At 41.4% G+C, this 15,565-nt stretch overlaps 1 protein-coding gene across 1 annotated transcript in view; it reads left to right on the top strand.

Annotated features, from left to right (window-relative positions):
• LOC146577017 (protein NLRC3-like) overlaps positions 1-15,565 on the top strand; it is a 543,118-nt gene that overhangs the window by 22,710 nt on the left and 504,843 nt on the right. The gene's annotated exons all lie outside the window — the stretch shown is intronic.

A 15,565-nucleotide genomic window follows, 5' to 3' on the forward strand; every position in this document is an offset into this window, starting at 1 on the left:
GCGTCTGGACTTCTTTAAGTTACTTGAAGACGTTTCACCTCTCATCCGAGAAGCTTCTTCAGTTCTAAGGTCAAATGGTGGAGAGTCCCAGATATAAACCTAGTGGGAGTTTCCCCCCACAGAGGGACAAAAGGACCCCCTGATGATCCTCTAATCACCTGAGCCAAGGTGTGAAACTGGGTGTGGGTCCCAATCAGCCAGAGTTTCGGGTGTGTTCATTGTGAAACCTGGCCCCACCTTATCATGTGAATTCCTGAGGTCAGATGGCCCAGGATGTGAGTGGGCATTAAGGCGTCTGGGAAGGATCTCAAAACTGGATTATAGATGGCAGAGAGTTGGTGTCGTAAACCCCGCCTCTGTTCAAAGATGGTCGCTCACAGTGGACATAGATGGCTTCTTTCACTCCTCTTTCAAACCATCTGTCCTCTCTGTCCAAAATGTGAACATTGGCATCCTCGAAAGAGTGTCCTTTATCCTTAAGATGCAGATGGACTGCTGAGTCTTGTCCTGTGGAGGTGGCTCTTCTATGTTGTGCCATGCGCTTGTGAAGTGGCAGCCACTTGGCAGCCACAGTGATAAATGGCTGAGATGGCTGCAGCTGTACGTGTGAGGTACCTACATATTTCAAGATGAATTTGCAGAGATGTCATGTTTGGTGCTTACAGACATCACACTGCATTTTGTGATTTCGTAGCTATTGTTGTGATATTTCGGAGCTTCCCATGATCACCGTGACAGTCATTCATTTTAACATAACCTTTCTATTCCTTTCAGGGATCCTCTTTTTTTTTTTGGTGAGTGTTGAAAACACGCAGTTCTTTGAATCTTTGGGCTGAAGGAAGGACAATACTCGGTGTATCAATGCTCAATCAACAATCATTTATTTTCATACAATTCAACAATAAGAGCATTACAACGTCCGGACGGGAGAGATGCCACCAGAGGGTCAGGCACATGTCTCAAAATGGTGACGGGTTGCTCAGCTTTTTATAGTCTCTAGTGGCCCCCAGCTAGTCGTAAAAGCCAAAACATCACATTTTTTCTCTGTTACAGCGCCTAAGTTATGACCTCGGCAGTTGTTTCTCTGCTTTCTGTAAGGTGGGGGTGTGGAATGTGGTCTATCTATCTCCCCTGTCTTTAGACACAGAGTCTCCTGCTTACAACCTTCTCTTCATGATTCAACAATTAAGCATGTCAAGAAAACAGTGTAACACATTCCCAGCAGATCAAGGATACAGAGTGATGCACATTTATCTAATGAACTAATATGTGAATATGTTCTGTTAACTCAAAAGTATAATGAGAACTAAACTACATACAGATCACACACTCTATATTAAAGGGTATAATGTGATCTACAGCAGTATTCTAATTCAACTACTTTGATTACATATATAAGGTAACATAAAATAACAGAATAATATCACAATACCCTCTTTTGATCTCTCATTAAAGAGATCACTAATAACAAGCACTTCAGCGTCGCAAGGTCCAAGTTTTCTTGATCCTGAGGCCCTCTGTCCCCCTTTAACGGGTGGACCATATGGGGGATGACCTCTGTGTTCACGCAGTTCAGATGCAAGCAAAGTTAGATTTACAACCATAACAGCAGTTACAGATGACTCTCCCATCACTCCCCATTTTCCCACAGCTTTATTTTGGTGCTCCAGTTTTCCACTCCCATTTTAATGCCCCCTTATACCTTTCAAATGTACTTAGACTAGAACCTCTGTCTAAGGAGCTTTTAACCTTTATTTTTATTGCTGCAGCTACCAGTGTCTTCCAGTTGGGTGATTCTCAGCTTCTTTCTTCGACCTCCGGGGTTAGACCACCCTTTAGTCATTGCACAGTTCTGGGGATTATTCTGTCCCGATTTCAAACAAGGATCTGTGTGTTTTGGGTTCACCGCCGTGTCCCCCTTTTTGCCAAGAGCCTCTCGAACCTCGTTGGTCTGGTGTTCCTGTTTTCGCCAACCCCTTCATGGTTATTGCTATGTCTGTGGGATCCATCTTCTTCAGGAGCCCAAACGTCATGACACTTGACCCCAGTTGCTGTCTCGGCAGTCCCTACATCTGTCCCTGCTGTGAAGGGTCCTCACATCTCCGGGTCCCCGTCTGGTGTCTGTTCCTTTCTCTGCAAGAGACAGAAAACCAAAACACCTCTCTCCCTAGCCTTGATAATCTAATATTGTTATCCATTGTTCTTCTAATGATTCAGAATTGGTCTAAACATTCAGAATGTCCCAGGGACTTATTCTAATCATATCTTATGTGTGTGTAAGCATGTTTGCATTTAGCCCTCCGCACTCAAGGCATTTCTTACACTTTATCAGTCCGGACAGTCACGCCGAACGAAGCTTCTGACCTTCAAAAGGCCGAGTGCCAACTCGTTATAAGCACATTTGCAAGGTGTGTCTGAAAATTATTGAAACCCCTCTTTTTAACAAAAGACAAAAAATTAACAAATCTTCTAAACTCTATTCAGTTCATTTCAATGAGTAATGATTAAACATGAAAATGATAGTTTATGCTTTTTCACTGATTCTCTAAAAGGTCCGTCTTCTCGGACCGCTATTAGCTTAAGCTTTACCATTCCTAAATTATTAAAGACACAAATGAAGTTATAAAATGTTCAAATAATCCTGGTTTGATGTTAAAGCTCAACCTTCCCCCCCTTTTTTGACACATCCCATGTGTCAATTCATTGGAGCTAGACAATTAAAAGAGAAGGTTAGTGACATATCTCAGAAAGTATCAGAAATTCTTCTCTCGAGTACCGTTGCTCCAGCCTTGTCATCACTGAGGATCGTCAATCCCGGACATTTCCCTTCTCCATATTTAATAAAGTCTGTCATCCTTCCATGCCCTGGTAACTGGTCCATCTAGAGCTGTAACATTTTGAAATGTACATACAACAAGCCAAACCACACCTTGGTCACACCAACCCCTTTCTGCCCCGAAGATGTCCAATGCCATCCTAGTATGGACTGTCAAAAGTGGCTTTAACGCTGACTATCCTGACAATCCATTTTATAACGTTTCCTGGTCAGATTTGCCAATCTCTGCACCAGGGTTGTAATAGTTTTGCAATTTTCATCAGCTTTTATTTTTATTTAGCTTCGACTTCAGATTTTCAATTTTATATCAGTTTTAATTAGTTTTTACCAATTCTTTGCTAGTTTAGTGTAGTTTTTATTTTCTGAAAATCCTTAATTTCAATTTAGTTTTATTTGTGTTTTGCAAAAATTAAGTGTAACAAAATCCCAGTCCCACCATATCAGTCATGCTCTTCTGGTTATCCTTGGGTGTTGAGACTAATAACTATTAACTCTTGCCGCACCGAGTGGTCCTAATTTTGGTTCAAGTGAATTGATAACCTTTTTGAAGGCGATTGTTTCACACCTTTATTTAGATGTCCCAGTCCTGTTGTCTCGGGATACATCACGCTGCCTTATCTGGGGTTAGCTGTTTTCTGGGGATGCGGGTTGAGTGGGTGAGCTCTTCAAGGAGGGGGAGTGTGCTCCCCCTGATGAGGTCTTCTAGGTAAGCTAGGTTAACCTTCTTGTGTGAGCTTTTCAAGTGCACTTTAAGGTTAGTGGGACTTTTAGTTTCATAAATGTCCCTCATGTCCCCCTGATGACCCAGTATTTCATTTTTGCACACTGTAGTACACATTTTAGTTTTTGCTTGTAGCTCGCATACTCTACTTGCCACTCCTCTAATTCCTGATGTTTCTTAGAGAGGGCAACAGTACCTTTAAAATTATATCACATGTGTGGGGGTGTGGCCTTGCCAATTGTTTTGCCCACCTTTTCAAAATGGCTGGCGTGCCCACAAGCACATTTCATGGAAAAAGAAAGGTAAGCTTGATATTTACATTTAAAATGTTTTGTTAAACTCAGATTTTTATTTTATTCTTTTTGCAGAATAAAATAAAAGCTGCGGACCTGGACCAACTGCCCCCACAAGCACAGCGGCCGAAGCAAAATTATAGGTAATGGGAACCACACCCAGCACGAATCAGCAGCTGTGAAAAAGACAGCAGCGAGGAGAGAATTAGAGGAGAAATTAAGAGAAGTTTTAACACATAAAATTGGGGCCAACGGACTTGTGGAGGTTGGGAAGGCGTCCGGAGCATCACAACAAAAAGGTGAAACAAAAACACACACAAGCAGAGAAATCTGAGAGAAAGGCTCCTTTTAAGGTAACGCCTAGTTTGAGAAAAGATAAAATTAACCTGCTTTTATACAAATGCACATACACGCAATGAAGAAACAGCTTACACTCATGAACACGTGAAGATTTTCCAGCAAGGTTAAAGAAAAATTAACATACTTAAATGATGAAGTCTATACATTACTGACAAAGAAACCCTCTGGGTTGCAGGACAACAATTTAACTAAAAAAAAAAAAAAAAGGAACACTGGTCTAACCAACCAGGCAAGACACAACAAATTTAGTGGTTAAAAGATTCAAATTGTGACATGTTTTCTGTTGATTGATTAATAAAAGTGATTACTGAATGAAAGAAAGTTCCTTTTTTGGGCTTTTAAACATGATCTTAAGAATTTTAACATATACCGGTGTTGTCCTGTCAACTTGGTGGGTTAGGAGTTGATTATATCGGGAAACAAAAAACAAAAAAAGGGGGGAGAGAAGGCTGACACAGGGCCTGGCCCCATTGTCTCCCCTCTGAATAACACAGCCAACACAACATCATTTTCCTGTTCGTTTGTTTTTGTTTTTTGTTTTTTGTTTGTTTTTGTTTTGTTTTGTTTTTGTTTTTTCTATACATATTTAATTACAGGCTGCTTTGCCGGCCCTGAAAGCCGAGGCTGACTGGACTCCTGCTCTCCCCCATACGTGACACTGACCAAATGCTGCAACAGCTGGACCCACAACAACGACCTGAGAATGTCAACAGACCTGCAGGAATGTGATCTCATGCAGCCGAGACGGAGAGCACTAAACCTAAGGCCCGTTTCACTACACGGGGGAAAATTCCCAGACTGCGTCAGCTGACAGAGCTGTGACGAGACGCCCGCCAAGCCCGAATGAAAAGTAAGGCCGAGCGAAAGAATGCTGACCTTGATAACTTTGCATTCACACTGTGCAGGACAGTGATGGACCAACACGGATGATCGGGTGGCGAAAAAGGGCGTGACCGAGACAAGAGGAGTAACTGAGGACAGAAGGCACCTCAGAATGGACAAAAACACAGAAGAAGATGCAGGTTTCACCTGCGGTGAACATCGACACTGGAGAAAGGACTGCCCCAATTGGGGTCAGAACCAGGATGGACTGAATTTTGAGCAGCAGCAGCAGCAGCAATGGTCGCAAACAAACTGAAAAAGGAGGGGGGGCAGGACCCCAGGGCATGCTTCAGGCCGTGGTTTACCCAGAACACCAGAACAGGAAAGTGATGAACACAAACACACACACACACACACACACACACATCTACATGCACTGACTCAGAATGAAGTGAAATACACACATAAACACGTGCACTCGTTGAGTGAGTGAGAAATGACACACACACACACACACACACACACACACACACACACACACACACACACGGGAAGGTTGATTCACTGAGAAGTGATGCACACACATACACATGCACACGCTTGTGCAATAAAGAGTGATCCACACGCGCGCACACACACACACACACACACACACACACACACACACACACACACACACACACACACACGGGAATGCTGATTCACTGAGAAGTGATGCACACACATACACATGCACACGCTTGTGCAATAAAGAGTGATCCACACGCACACACACACACATACACGCTGATGCAATGAAGAATGCTTTGCTTATGCTGATATGCAAAATGCTGCACACAAACATCCCAATGCATAATTTTTATGAGGAGCCATTGATTACCATTAAATACTTAGAATGTGTTATATGTCACCCAGAGGGCATTTATGTAGATTTTAGGAATAAGGTCTAAAACAGTTTGGTTATGAAAACAATGTCTGTGCGTGATGTCTGTTTATGGCTCAAGGCCTTGACTGAATTCTTTGCTGTGCTTCACACAGCCCTGATGAGGAACAGTGGCACAGAGTGAAAATGATGAATTAATAGTGTAAGTTTTAGGTGGGAGTACGGCATTTTCTGTGATTGAGTTTTAATACAAGGAGGAACAAAAGGTGTTATGGCACCTGAGGTTCTCATTCCCACACAATATTGTCCCGGCAGGAAGCAAAATGTTCCTGTGAATTTCTGGTTGATTGTTTGGTTTTGTTTAGCGCTAGCTTGATTTTATCAGTGAGCTTTGGCTTGTGTTCTTTCTCGTAAGCGAGAGAGGGATAGTTTTATGCTTGGACATGTCTGCAACGGGCCCTAGTTTGTGTTATTTTAGTAGTATTTTGTTGGTTACGTCTGTTTTCGTTTTTGTTACAGTGCACTGGAGAAAAAACATCTGAGAGGTGTGATCCACCGGTGGTGATATGTTGATATTTTGTGAGTTCATGATTTAACAATCAGCTCTTTAAACAAGGCCTGAAAGATTGAAATTTAAAGCGCTATAAAATATTATTACTGTAAACAGTTGCAAAGTGTGCTTCTCCATGATTGTAATTGGCTTGGGAGAAATTCACTTATAGGGAACACTGATCTAAAAGGATTGCACCGAGTCAATCCGGCCCAAAAAACAACAAGGAATTGTTTTCCTTTAAAATGATGACGTCATCTTGCTGGTGATGGAGGCTCGAATAGGTTGCGCGGGAGACTCCATTATCAGCAACATCTGAATGTGTGTGGAGGTATGCATGTGAATGGACTGTGATGGACTGACGACTAAAAGCTTTGACTGACTTGATACTGAGACAATGACTGCACCCACTTTAGGATTAGTAAATGCCAATAAACAATTCATAAACAATTCACCCAGCCGACAAGAGAAGGGTGGATGCTTCGCTTTGTTTTGTTTTGTTTTTTCAGGAGCAGGAGGATAAGAGAGACTGGAGGAGGAGACTCTAGCTTCACATAAGTATGAACTGCAGACTTAACACTGTGGTTGCTAATTTTGAGTTACTGATGTTTGCATTAAGAAAACTGTGCTATATTAGCTGTGTTTTGATTAAGGTATCATGTTATATTATTGGGAATGCCAAATGCTACAGTGGAGATAACTATTGATATCACTCATGACTGGAATATGTTATTATTAACCATAGCAGGCCACTGTAAAAAGTCAATTAAATTTTATAGAGGAAAATCGCCAAAATTGAACAATACCTATGAATGACTGGCCACATTCAGAATAGAGATATGCAATAATAAACATTGGTCCACGTGATTTAGGTTCTCACTTGAAATAGTAAGTTATTAAATGTAGAATATAATCGACAGGGACATTTGATAGGATGTGGTACTGCAAAAGAACAAGAGCAAAGTAAATAAAGAAAATATTGTGTTTAGTTTGGATAAATTCAAATTAAAATGTACCATTACACTCAGAGGATCAATATGAAATAAAACATATGCAAAAATTGTAGGAAGTACATGACTGATAACTGTTCTGTCCTGAGCGTTTGTTTCCAGAGCACCCACTTGACCACACCAACAGTTTCTCGCCACCGAGGGGGGTACTTGCAAAAAGAATAATATCACATGAGGAAGATCAGCAGCTGTGTCGACAGGCAACAGGTAACGGCATGCTTTTCTGTTAGTACTGTAGACCTTGGTCTGGTGCTCTTTTTTTAGTTTAACACAGTATTTTCATTTGCCGAAGTGTAAAAAGCTTGTTCCAGGAGAAACAAACTTTAGTGAGTTCTGCAAAATGATTCCCACCATTGCACACTCTGTCAGCCTCCAGTGTGCCCTTTTTTTGTCCTTTAACTGAAGAAAGTCGGTAGTCAGAACATATGAGATAAGTGAGATCCTCATTTTGCCTGCTTATTTCAAGATACAACATTTTCACAAACTGCTGTAGGATAACCTTGCTATTTGTCTTTTCCAACACTTCTACATTCATCCATATTTCCTTGTCTGCTTCTTTCCAGGTGAAAAGTACCTGAAATGGGTGAAAGATTTTGTTTCCAAAAACAAAAGCATGTGCGTTCACCTGAAGAAGCCAAGTGGTGCTGACCTGTGGATAGAAGAGCTTGAGAACACCAAATACAACGGGGATGATGATGAAGTTAACGCCTGGGGAAAATTCTACCTTCCCGAGATTGTAAAAATGCAGGTTATTGGTGTGGTAAAGGGCACCTCATGTCCATGTGACGAGCTTGTGCTGATGACGCGTGAGGACAAAAAGCTGTACGGCTATGACGGAGAGGAGCTGCATCTGGTGGCTTCCAGTTTCCTGGAACTATGTGACAAAACGATAGAGTATCCAGCATCCAAGCGCTACTACAATGGAGAGGCCTTCAAAGATATGGTGAGAAGTTAGACTGCTAAGAATAAGACTGGGGATGCCTAGTGTTAGAGATCAATCACCTGAGCTTTTCTTTGTATTGTTGTGTGTTCTGTTTAGACTGAGGAGGACTGGAAAAAAGTTAAGATGAGTGATGTGGGGAGGAAACTGCAGGAAGAACATAAAAAGCTGGTAAATGAAACCCAGTCAGCGTTCGTCAGCCTCATATCATAGGTGGGTATTGGAGCTGAGTATCATCACTGATTTCTAGAACCTGTTCAATTCCAATTCACAAGGTCCCAATTAGATTCCATTTAATTCTTACTCAGAGAGTCAGAAACATTATAATTCTGATCATTTATCAGTACTGACACTTGTGAAACTTCATCAGAGGTGTGAGCATCACAGCAGATGCTTTTGTGTCAAAGTAACTGAGGATAAAACACAAAACCATGAAGCAGATTTTCCTGGCCTAGCTTTTTACAGTAGATAACCTTAAAAATATTATTCTGCAGTAGAACAAAAGCAGACGAGAACCACGACTCAACAAATGTACATTGGCTGATGCTGCTGAAGTGATTCAGAGGTTTTAATAAGAGGTTTTAATAGAGACACAGCAGAGCATTTTGCAGTTTCACTTAATTTGAAAAAAATAAATAAAATTTGGTATTGAACAGCAGAAATGAGGCTGTCTTGTCGGAAGTCATTAAAAAAAATGGCTGTAAACAACGGTAGACTGCTTCATAACAAGCAAGCGAATAATGCCAAAAACAGAGATTTGAGATGGGAAACGGTGTTCTTAAAGTACACTGAGAGAGGCAGAGAGCTGTGCTGTGTTGTTTTTCTGTGTGTGTTTTAATGGTGGTGGAAGCAAACCAGCAAAAGTAAGAGGGAATTCATGACAATGTTTATGTCAAGCGAAATGTGTCTTCTTTTGCTGCTGGTTTGGTTAGAGAGAGACAAAACGTGCAGCTTCAGGATCTGAGCAGCTTTCAGCACCAACGGCATCACAGCTCAGACTTGGATTCAGGATTAAGCCCTTTATGTTTGACTGTAGTGATTGTAGCTCTGTCCTTGTTATTAATCGCTTTAGTCAAACACAGCTATTGTTTGCTGGGATGTGTATATACTTGACAGTTTGTATCTCAGAGTTATCAAAGACACTGTGGATAATCATCAAGAGATTGTTGTTCTCTTAATAATGACCTATTTGATTGTTTGTTTTTTCTTCTTCTTACAGATTCTGGTATTTGGCCAAAAGAGAGCTTCACAATTCTTGGCTTCACCTGTGGTAGAAAAATGACTGAAGTTATGCAACACTCTCTAAAATTAAAGCTATGCAACGCTTTAACATGAATGGCGAAGGAGTGCATCTCTTTCACTGTCTCTTCCTGTCCTCTTCTCAGTCTTTGTTGTGGCACCTCTGCTATGTGTTATAGAAAGCACTTGGAATCATGTTCAATACAAAAACACCAAACTCGTGGGATTGCCCTAGCAAGCAGTTGGTAAAAACTAATTAAAACTGATATATATCAGCTTCACTTTCTAGCTGCAAAAGCACGTTTCTGCAAAAGCATGCAGTTTCCTGTCAGCACTTTTTGGCACAGAGTGTACTCAGAGTTAGGCCTTTCTTATATAAAGCAATATAATCAGCATATAAACATTTAAGATGATAAATTTAAAGCTCAACAGTAACTGCTATAAATATTATAACTACACATGTAGTGCTTTTGCTTAAGTAAATTATAGTTGGGATCATAATAAGAAAACATGTGTTCTTGTTGTTTTTATTTTCTGTGTACCCTGGGTACAGACCAGTATAAATATGGGATTCTTCCCAATAAATGCTGTCTGATAATGCTTCACATTGCATTAAACACTAGATATGTAAGCAAACAAACAAAAACCCATAGAAGCCAGTTTTAATTATTAAATGTGACAATTACATGGAGATGGAAAGTAAACGTGCTTATACACGTCTCTGTGATTACAGAAAATCCACACAGATGCTGTCAGAGCAGAGAATCTTTGATTTATCAGAATGATGAATGCAAATGATTTCATGAAATCTCACTCTTGTTCTGGGTTGTAAAATTCACCTGTCCAGTTAAACCGAATCCTTTGCAACACAGTTCTAAGAACCCTACCAACCTCATCCTCAGCTCTCTGCCTGTTGTCCTTTTCAGCTGAGTATTCATCCACATGTGTTTCAACTTCTCTCTCATTTTCAAGCAAATTGCTCAGGCTCTCAGCTTCAGCACAGTTACCATATGGCCACTCTCTGAGGTCTTCTGTGTTCAAGCCAAACAAATTCTTACATGATCTGCAAGGCTTCATTCTGGCACCATCACGGAGACAAAAAGCCTCACACCTGATATTTCCAGGTACTTCAATTGTTCCATCAAAGTAATCTTTCTGGACTGTGTTTGGATAATAGGTCATCACCGCACCAGATACATATTTATGCCATTTGCTAAGACAGGAGGCAGCAATCATAATTTTCCCAGCGTTAGGACCTTTGGTGGACATGGAGACTCCGCAGTACCTTTCTGATTTGTTGGTTTGGGATTTTTGAGAAATGCAGATGGTGGACGAGACGAAAGCTGTTTTTTTATTATTCTCTTCTAAGTCCAAGTCTGTGAGGAGATCTTGCAGACTCTGCTTTATTTGCTCTTCATTCTCTGAGTTATTTTGCAGGACGATCTGAAAACAGTTACAGATCTGGTCAAAGTGTTGCACCTGATTATATAGTTGTTTTTCATAGAAAGTTGATCAACATGTTTGTTTCGCTGCTTGACTTGTTTAACTATGCAGGACCATTGGATGCTTTTGGTTTAGACATTTTAAGATAGGGGGTGAAACATGTCACAAAAATCTACAATATGTGGGGCGATCGTGGCTCAAGAGTTGGCAGCTCGTCTTGTAATCGGAAGGTTGCCGGTTCGAGCCCCGGCTTGGACCGTCTCAGTCGTTGTGTCCTTGGGCGAGACACTTCACCCGTTGCCTACTGGTGGTGGTCACAGGGTGGCTGTGGCTACAAGCTTGCCATCACCAGTGTGTGAATGGGTGGATGACTGGATGTGTAAAGCACTTTGGGGTCCTTAGGGACGAGTAAAGCGCTCTACAAATACAGGCCATGTAATGGCAGAAACATTCTCCAGTGTAAATCCTGACTAGTTCATTAACTACAGATCAGTTTCAGTGAACATTATTCACAGAGGGATCTGAGTTCCTTATACCAGACTCTACAGAAACTGTAACACTGTACAGCTCTGCGACTCAACAATATGACAACAATGTAACACACACTAGAATCATCAAATAAAGCCCCACTAACCACTAGAACTAGAACTAACTAACTAGCACTGGACACTTGCATATTAGAGATTTCTACCACCATAGGAGGCGAGATATCATCCTTGAACCAGAGCATCCAGCCCTCAATTTCGGACATAAAAAGCGACGTGGCCAGGCATGATAACACTTTGACTGAACTGCAGGACTGTGCCTCGAACCACTCTGACACCATCACCACTCTCCAGGCCACTGTGGGGCGTTTGTCTGCGGAGGTAAAGAAGTTAGATGAGAGACGTGGAGCTCTTGAGGCACTCCAGGAGGAATAATTTAAGAACTGCAGGAATACCAGAAGGCACAGAGGGACCCAAGATGACTGAGTTGGTTCACACCTGTTGGCGGAGGCGCTATCTCTCGAGGAGAAGCCACTCATCGATCGAGCACATAGAGTGAATCGCCAGCGTCCCAAACAAAGTCATCTTCCTCGGCCCATCATCTTGAGATTGCACTACTACCACATTGGTGAGGAAATTCTGCTGAAAGCTGCAGAGAACAAGAACCTGATGTATAAGGGTTTTTAAAATAAACATCCTCCCAGATTTCCCTCCCTCTGTTGGAAACGCAGAGCCGCATTTGCAAATATGAGAGGAAGACTACGTGGGATGACCGGCGTCAGGTACAGACTGCTATACCCTGCAAAGCTGTTAGTGACCCATGGTGATGTGAGGAAAAGCTTTACCGATCCCAAAGAGACCGTAGACTACGCGGAGAAGCACCTCTCCCACCCACCTTCAAATGTATTAAAAGCAAGGATATATCTATATGTCTAACGCTGACACAGCACTGTGTTTCTTCTTTTCCCTTTATATTCCATGTAAAGGTGAATATGGAGCGTTTATGGAGCTCGTTTATTGACCAGCTGTCAGTTAGAAGGTAAGAGTTACTAGGTTAACAGAGGTTAGCAGTAACAGTACGGGGAAGTATATTGTGTTGTTCTTTTGTTGGTTTTTATTTTATCCTACTTTACTTTGTTATTTTGATTTTACCTGTTGTGAGTGCTTCCCGTAATTCTCCTTTTTCTTGCGCCGCTGCGGCCAGAGTTCACAACATTACATATTTTTGTATCTATAAACAGGAAGCTGACACTCTCCAGACTTTATCAAAGGTGTGAGCGTCACAGCAGAGGCCTTTGTGTCAACGTAGCTGAAGACAAAACACAGAAACACATGAAGGAGATTTTCCTGGCCTGGATTTTATACAAATATTCTGCAGTACATCAAAAATGAAAGAAAACCATTAGTCAACATATGAACATCACCTCTGAAGTTACAGAGCTTTGATTGGAGACACAGCTGAGCGTTTTGCATTTTGCATAATTAATTACATAATTAATTATGTAACCATAATTAAATGGTTACATCATCTTTAAAGTCCCCAGAGATCAGGAAAAGGGCCTGAGGGTGCTGTGTTTGGAGTCTGCTGGTTACAGTGTGCAGGACCTCACAGGCTGCTGCAGCGTTAGCAGAGGGCGGGACATACACAGCTATCATAATCACGTGTGTAAACTCTCGTGGTAGATAGTACGGTCTCATGCTAACCGCTAGCAGCTCAATGTCCTTACAGCATAGCGTCTCTTTGATAGAGAAATGCCCAGAGTTACACCATCTATCGTTCACAAACACAGCCAGACCCCCTCCTCCCTTCTTACCACTCTCCGCTGTTCTGTCATAAGAGGCTCAGCAGCTAAAGCAGCACACCTGGGTCTCCCAGCCTATTAAAAGCAGCCCTTTGCTTCACCTGCTTCACTAAACATTATTATTTTAAGCAGAGTGGTGTGATTTATGTAGGCATTGCTGTGTGACAGGATGACTTTTCTTGCACACCCACCAAATGAGGGCGCACATGCTTCCACGCCCACTGGTGACTGCACACATCCTTTCAAGGAAGCATTTCATTCATCCCTAACAAATGGAAGAAAACACTGTGCAGCGTGTTCAGGTTTGAACGTGGCCCTGGCCTCTCTCTGCATCCACCTGGCACATGCAACACACATCCACTCCCTGCTGAACTGCTTGTATTTGATGTGTTGAAGTTTTGGTAAAGTTTGAATAAATTCCACTTTATTTATAGGAACATTTCATCTGTGGACTCCTGCTTCCCCTCTCCTTGAGCCAGTTTGTGACGGGAACATGACATAAGAAAAGTAATTTATCCCTTTTTGATTCTGTGTATCTGGCGCTCATCCAGTGAGTTCACACTTGGCAGAAACAGACTGAATTTGTCTGGAGAACTTTGGCTTCAGCCAAGTTAGATAAACACACTGTGTCTCTGTCAAAACAGCAGTGTAGTTGTGGCACCCCTGTGAGGGAATGACCACATGAATATTATTTTGTGTAAAACACTCATGTAACGGGACATTTTTCATTGCTATATGTATTTATTTTCAGTTTCTTTAAGAGGATAGAAAATCCATGTAACAGGGATTCATTTTATGTTAGAAAGCAGTGAGGGCGGAACTTTGGTGCTTGCTCCGGGGTTTCGGGGAGCAGTAAGTGGAGCCCACCTTCCGCTGCTTCCTCAGACACGTTCTGGAGGAAAGCAGAGACGCATCGTGTCTTCCTTACTCTGCTCTTCACCTGCTTTTACAGGTCGGTACACGGTGCTCGCACCGAAAATGTTGTTTATTGTCACCATGGTTACCCACGTTAATGTGAATGGGAGAGTTAAGGCGGTCCGCCAAAGTTATTTATATGTAAACACGGGAGAAAACCAGAGGAGTGTCCCGCGCGACCGCACCGCGAGCCCGCTCGTTAGGTGGAGCGCTCGTGAAGCAGAGTCAGTGCGCTCCTATGCTCTGTGCAAACGTGTTGTAATGCTCCAATCAAATCAGTTCTGTGAGATGTGAATGTTAATAGTTCTGTTAAAGTGACTGAGTAGATTAGCTAGTGTAACACAAGCACTCTGAGCAACTCTGTGTAGCTAACAGAGGCATTCATGGGTTGATTCAACAAGCTGTGTTTCATGATGCACTAAATAGTGATTTTGCCAGTAAATTACTGGAGGGAACAAATGTAATGTATTTACCAATGCTGTTATTAGTGTGAATGCTTGAAAAGCATTCACAGTATTGTTCTTCTAATCTTTATTAGTGTGAATGCTTGAAAAGCATTCACAGTATTGTTATTCGAATCTTTATTATTATTATTAGTGTGAATGCTTGAAAAGCATTCACAGTATTGTTCTTCTAATCTTTATTCTATTTTATTTATTATTATTCTGTATTCCGTACGTTTTTTGTAATCTATCTCCTTCAAAACCGTTCAACTTAGAAAAACCATTCAAACACCGTTAGATTCCTATTCTTTTGGACAACACTGCTTCTATTTTTCTCATTTTTAACATTTATATTTTTTATTTTATTCAACTTTATTTAACAAAAATTTATAATGTATTTCAATGGAGAGACCCTTCAAATTCTCATTCAAATTCCTCCTCTTTAAACTGTATCTACTTCCACATACATTGACATAGAGCCACCATTCAAACTTTAAAATGAAGACAAGACATTCAACTATTCAACTTGTATTTATCTTTTCAATATCTATTATACTTTTTCTTCAGTTCCAGTTTAAGTTTCATGATGTTTTTTCAGCCGTTTCAGAGTTTATAATGGGTGTGTATGGGATGGAATGTTGGGGCTAGAGTGAGACAGCTCAACTGCTAGAGTGAGAGGAGCAAAAAAATTAATCTTAAAATCTTTTTTAAAACTGCTGCTGTGTCCGCAGCGTTTGCTCTACAGGTATGATTTTACCCTCAAAACGTAGCCATCGCTGTCCTCTTTCATCCAATGTGTTTACTATTGTACTAGGTGTTATGG

This window comes from Mchenga conophoros, linkage group LG3 (assembly GCF_057382185.1).
Source record: "Mchenga conophoros isolate Kocher_MC1m ecotype Shallow Benthic linkage group LG3, M_conophoros_male_GT1.1, whole genome shotgun sequence".
Classification (NCBI taxonomy): domain Eukaryota; kingdom Metazoa; phylum Chordata; class Actinopteri; order Cichliformes; family Cichlidae; genus Mchenga; species Mchenga conophoros.